This window comes from Triticum aestivum, chromosome 1A, assembly GCF_018294505.1.
Source record: "Triticum aestivum cultivar Chinese Spring chromosome 1A, IWGSC CS RefSeq v2.1, whole genome shotgun sequence".
Lineage (NCBI taxonomy): Eukaryota > Viridiplantae > Streptophyta > Magnoliopsida > Poales > Poaceae > Triticum > Triticum aestivum.
This window is the reverse complement of record NC_057794.1, coordinates 525,989,270-525,996,190: the sequence shown is the minus strand read 5'-3', so window position 1 is coordinate 525,996,190 and position 6,921 is coordinate 525,989,270.

Genomic DNA, 6,921 nt, shown 5'->3' with positions numbered 1-6,921 from the left:
CCATCTCAGATTTCATGGCTTCAAGCCACTTTGCGGAATCTGGGCTCACCATCGCTTCTTCATAGTTCGTAGGTTCATCATGATCTAGTATCATGACTTCCAGAATAGGATTACCGTACCATTCTGGTGCGGATCTTACTCTGGTTGATCTACGAGGTTCAGCAGTATCTTGATCTGAAGTTTCATGATCATTATCATTGGCTTCCTCACTAACTGGTGTAGGTGTCACTGAAACAGTTTTCTGTGATGAACTACTTTCCAGTAAGGGAGCAGGTACAGTTACCTCGTCAAGTTCTACTTTCCTCCCACTCACTTCTTTCGAGAGAAACTCCTTCTCTAGAAAGGATCCATTCTTAGCAACGAATGTCTTGCCTTCGGATCTGTGATAGAAGGTGTACCCAATAGTCTCCTTTGGGTATCCTATGAAGACACATTTCTCCGATTTGGGTTCGAGCTTATCAGGTTGAAGCTTTTTCACATAAGCATCGCAGCCCCAAACTTTAAGAAACGACAACTTTGGTTTCTTGCCAAACCACAGTTCATAAGGCGTCGTCTCAACGGATTTTGATGGTGCCCTATTTAACGTGAATGCGGCCGTCTCTAAAGCATATCCCCAAAATGATAGCGGTAAATCAGTAAGAGACATCATAGATCGCACCATATCTAGTAAAGTACGATTACGATGTTCGGACACACCATTACGCTGTGGTGTTCCGGGTGGCGTGAGTTGCGAAACTATTCCACAGTTTTTCAAATGTACACCAAACTCGTAACTCAAATATTCTCCTCCACGATCAGATCGTAGAAACTTTATTTTCTTGTTACGATGATTTTCAACTTCACTCTGAAATTCTTTGAACTTTTCAAATGTTTCAGACTTATGTTTCATTAAGTAGATATACCCATATCTGCTTAAATCATCTGTGAAGGTGAGAAAATAACGATATCCGCCACGAGCCTCAATATTCATCGGGCCACATACATCGGTATGTATGATTTCCAACAAATCTGTTGCTCTCTCCATAGTACCGGAGAACGGTGTTTTAGTCATCTTGCCCATGAGGCACGGTTCGCAAGTACCAAGTGATTCATAATCAAGTGGTTCCAAAAGTCCATCAGTATGGAGTTTCTTCATGCGCTTTATACCGATATGACCTAAACGACAGTGCCACAAATAAGTTGCACTTTCATTATCAACTCTGCATCTTTTGGTTTCAACATTATGAATATGTGTATTACTACTATCGAGATTCAATAAGAATAGACCACTCTTCAAGGGTGCATGACCATAAAAGATATTACTCATATAAATAGAACAACCATTATTCTCTGATTTAAATGAATAACCGTCTCGCATTAAACAAGATCCAGATATAATGTTCATGCTCAACGCTGGCACCAAATAACAATTATTTAGGTCTAATATTAATCCCGAAGGTAGATGTAGAGGTAGCGTGCCGACCGCGATCACATCAACTTTGGAACCATTTCCCACGCGCATCGTCACCTCGTCCTTTGCCAGTGCCCGCTTATTCCGTAGTCCCTGTTTCGAGTTGCAAATATTAGCAACAGAACCAGTATCAAATACCCAGGTGCTACTGCGAGCTCTAGTAAGGTACACATCAATAACATGTATATCACATATACCTTTGTTCACCTTGCCATCCTTTTTATCCGCCAAATACTTGGGGCAGTTCCGCTTCCAGTGACCAGTCTGCTTGCAGTAGAAGCACTCAGTTTCAGGCTTAGGTCCAGACTTGGGTTTCTTCTCTTGAGTAGCAACTAGCTTGCCGTTCTTTTTGAAGTTCCCCTTCTTCTTCCCTTTGCCCTTTTTCTTGAAACTAGTGGTCTTGTTAACCATCAACACTTGATGCTCCTTTTTGATTTCTACCTCCGCAGCTTTCAGCATTGCGAAGAGCTCGGGAATAGTCTTGTTCATCCCTTGCATATTATAGTTCATCACGAAGCTCTTGTAGCTTGGTGGCAGTGATTGGAGAATTCTGTCAATGACGCAATCATCCGGAAGATTAACTCCCAATTGAATCAAGTGATTATTATACCCAGACATTTTGAGTATATGCTCACTGACAGAACTGTTCTCCTCCATCTTGCAGCTATAGAATTTATTGGAGACTTCATATCTCTCAATTCGGGCATTTGCTTGAAATATTAACTTCAACTCCTGGAACATCTCATATGCTCCATGACGTTCAAAACGTCGTTGAAGTCCCGATTCTAAGCCGTAAAGCATGGCACACTGAACTATCGAGTAGTCATCAGCTTTGCTCTGCCAGACGTTCATAACATCTGGTGTTGCTCCAGCAGCAGGCCTGGCACCTAGCGGTGCTTCCAGGACGTAATTCTTCTGAGCAGCAATGAGGATAATCCTCAAGTTATGGACCCAGTCCGTGTAATTGCTACCATCATCTTTCAACTTTGCTTTCTCAAGGAACGCATTAAAATTCAACGGAACAACAGCACGAGCCATCTATCTACAATCAACATAAACAAGCAAGATACTATCAGGTACTAAGTTCATGATAAATTTAAGTTCAATTAATCATATTACTTAAGAACTCCCACTTAGATAGACATCCCTCTAATCTTCTAAGTGATTACGTGATCCAAATCAACTAAACCATAACCGATCATCACGTGAGATGGAGTAGCTTTCAATGGTGAACATCGTTTATGTTGATCATATCTACTATATGATTCACGCTCGACCTTTCGGTCTCCGTGTTCCGAGGCCATATCTGCATATGCTAGGCTCGTCAAGTTTAACCTGAGTATTCTGCGTGTGCAAAACTGGCTTGCACCCGTTGTAGATGGACGTAGAGCTTATCACACCCGATCATCACGTGGTGTCTGGGCACGACGAACTTTGGCAACGGTGCATACTCAGGGAGAACACTTCTTGATAATTTAGTGAGAGATCATCTTATAATGCTACCGTCAATCAAAGCAAGATAAGATGCATAAAAGATAAACATCACATGCAATCAATATAAGTGATATGATATGGCCATCATCATCTTGTGCTTGTGATCTCCATCTCCGAAGCACCGTCATGATCACCATCGTCACCGGCGCGACACCTTGATCTCCATCGTAGCATCGTTGTCGTCTCGCCAATCTTATGCTTCCACGACTATCACTACCGTTTAGTAATAAAGTAAAGCATTACATCGCGATTGCATTGCATACAATAAAGCGACAACCATATGGCTCCTGCCAGTTGCCGATAACTCGGTTACAAAACATGATCATCTCATACAATAAAATTCAGCATCATGCCTTGACCATATCACATCACAACATGCCCTGCAAAAACAAGTTAGACGTCCTCTACTTTGTTGTTGCATGTTTTACGTGGCTGCTACGGGCTTAAGTAAGAACCAATCTCACCTACGCATCAAAACCACAACGATAGTTTGTCAAATAGACTCCGTTTTAACCTTCTCAAGGACCGGGCGTAGCCATACTTGGTTCAACTAAAGTTGGAGAGACAGTCGCCCGCAAGCCATCTATGTGCAAAGCACGTCGAGGGAACCGGTCTCGCGTAAGCGTACGCGTAAGGTTGGTCCGGGTCGTCTCGTCCAACAATACCGCCGAACCAAAGTATGACATGCTGGTAGGCAGTATGACTTGTATCGTCCACAACTCACTTGTGTTCTACTCGTGCATATAACATCAACATAAATAACCTAGGCTCGGATGCCACTGTTGGATTTCGTAGTAATTTCAAAAAATTTCCTACGCACACGCAAGATCATGTGATGCATAGCAACGAGGGGAGAGTGTTGTCTACGTACCCAACGCAGACCGACTGCGGAAGCGATGAAACGACGTAGAGGAAGTAGTCGTACGTCTTCACGATCCAACCGATCAAGCACCGAAACTACGGCACCTCCGAGTTCGAGCACACGTTCAGCTCGATGACGATCCCCGGACTCCGATCCAGCAAAGTGTCGGGGAAGAGTTCCGTCAGCACGACGGCGTGGTGACGATCTTGATGAACTACAGCAGCAGGGCTTCGCCTAAACTCCGCTACAGTATTATCAAGGTATATGGTGGCAGGGGGCACCGCGCACGGCTAAGGAATAGATCACGTGGATCAACTTGTGTGTTTAGAGGTGCCCCTGCCTCCGTATATAAAGGAGGAGAGGAGGGGAGGCTGGCCGGCCAAGGAGGGAGGCGCAGGAGGAGTCCTACTCCTCCGGGAGTAGGACTCCCCTCCAATCCTATTCCAACTAGGATTCCCCAAGTGGGAAAGAGGGAGAAGGGTGGCCGGCCACCTCTCCTAGTCCTAATAGGACTAGGGGAAGGGGGGAGGCGCGCAGCCCTTGTGGGCAGCCCTTTCACCTTTCCACTAAGGCCCATGAAGGCCCATATGGCTCCCGGGGGGTTCCGGTAACCTCCCGGTAACCCGGTAAAATCCCGATTTCACCCGGAACACTTTCGATGTCCAAACATAGGCTTCCAATATATCAATCTTTACGTCTCGACCATTTCGAGACTCCTCGTCATGTCCGTGATCACATCCGGGACTCCGAACAACCTTCGGTACATCAAAATGCATAAACTCATAATGTAACTGTCATCGTAACCTTAAGCGTGCGGACCCTACGGGTTCGAGAACAATGTAGACATGACCGAGACACGTCTCCGGTAAATAACCAATAGTGGGACCTGGATGCCCATATTGGCTCCTACATATTCTACGAAGATCTTTATCGGTCAGACCGCATAACGACATACGTTGTTCCCTTTGTCATCGGTATGTTACTTGCCCGAGATTCGATCGTCGATATCCAATATCTAGTTCAATCTCGTTACTGGCAAGTCTCTTTACTCGTTCCGTAATACATCATCTCACAACTAACATATTAGTTGTAATGCTTGCAAGGCTTATGTGATGTGTATTACCGAGAGGGCCCAGAGATACCTCTCCGACAATCGGAGTGACAAATCCTAATCTCGAAATACGCCAACCCAACATCTACCTTTGGAGACACCTGTAATGCTCCTTTATAATCACCCAGTTACGTTGTGACGTTTGGTAGCACCCAAAGTGTTCCTCCGGTAAACGGGAGTTGCATAATCTCATAGTCATAGGAACATGTATAAGTCATGAAGAAAGCATTAGCAACATACTAAACGATCGGGTGCTAAGCTAATGGAATGGGTCATGTCAATCAGATCATTCAACTAATGATGTGACCTCGTTAATCAAATAACAACTCTTTGTCCATGGTTAGGAAACATAACCATCTTTGATTAACGAGCTAGTCAAGTAGAGGCATACTAGTGACACTATGTTTGTCTATGTATTCACACATGTATTATGTTTCCGGTTAATACAATTCTAGCATGAATAATAAACATTTATCATGATTATAAGGAAATAAATAATAACTTTATTATTGCCTCTAGGGCATATTTCCTTCAAAAAAATCCACAAAAAGTTTCGCGGTGTTTGGACTCCGTTTGATATTGATTTCCTGCGATGTAAAAACAAGCAAAAAACAGCAACTGGCACTGGGCACTGGGTCAATAGGTTAGTCCCAAAAAATGATATAAAGTTGCTATAAAATGATTGTAGAACATCCAAGAATGATAATATAACAACATGGAACAATCAAAACATATAAATACGTTGGAGACGTATCCCCCGTTGATACGCCTAGTTGATGTGAGACTATCTCCTTTTTGTCTTCTCCAAAACCACCATATTCTATTCCACCTATAGTGCTATGTCCATGGCTCACGCTCATGTATTGCGTGAAAGTTGAAAAAGTTTGAGAACATCAAAAGTATGAAACAATTGCTTGGCTTGTCATCGGGGTTGTGCATGATTTGAATATTTTGTGTGATGAAGATGGAGCATAGCTAGACTATATGATTTTGTAGGGATAATCTTTCTTCGGCCATGTTATTTTGAGAAGACATAATTTCCTTGTTAGTATGCTTGAAGTATTATTGTTTTTATGTCAATATTAAACTTTTGTCTTGAATCTTATGGATCTGAACATTCATGCCACAATAAAGAGAATTACATGGATAAATATGTTAGGTAGCATTCCACATCAAAAATTTTCTTTTTATCATTTACCTACTTGAGGACGAGCAGGAATTAAGCTTGGGGATGCTTGATACGTCTCCAACGTATCTATAATTTTTGATTGTTCCATGCTATTATATTATCAGTTTTGGATGTTTTATATGCATTAATATGCTATTTTATATTATTTTTGGGACTAACCTATTAACCTAGGGCCCAGTGCCAGTTTATGTTTCTTCCTTGTTTTTGAGTTTCGCAGAAAAGGAATACCAAACGGAGTCCGAACGGAATGAAATCTTTGCGAAGATTTTTCTTGGACCAGAAGAAACCCAAGAGACTTGGATATGAAGTCAGAGGAGCCACGAGGCGGCCACAAGGACGGAGGGCGCGCCCAGGGGGTAGGGCGTCCCCCCTGTGGGCCCCTCATGCCTCTCTTGACCTAATTCTTTCGCCTATATATACCCATATATCCCCAAACCACCAGAGGCATCCACGAAAACAATTATCCACTGCCGCACCCTCCTGTACCTGTGAGATCCCATCTAGGGACCTTTTCCGGCACCCTGCTGGAGGGGGATTCGATCACGGAGGGCTTCTACATCAACTTTATTTCCCTTCCGATTAAGCCTGAGTAGTTTACCACAGACCTGCGGGTCCATAGCTAGTAGCTAGATGGCTTTCTCTCTCTCTTTGATTCTGAATACCATGTTCTCCTCGATGTTCTTGGAGATCTATTTGATGTAATACTTTTTTTGCGGTGTGTTTGCTGAGATCCGATGAATTGTGGATTTATGATCAGCTTATCTATGAATATTATTTGAATCTTCTCTGAATACTTATATGCATGATTTGATATC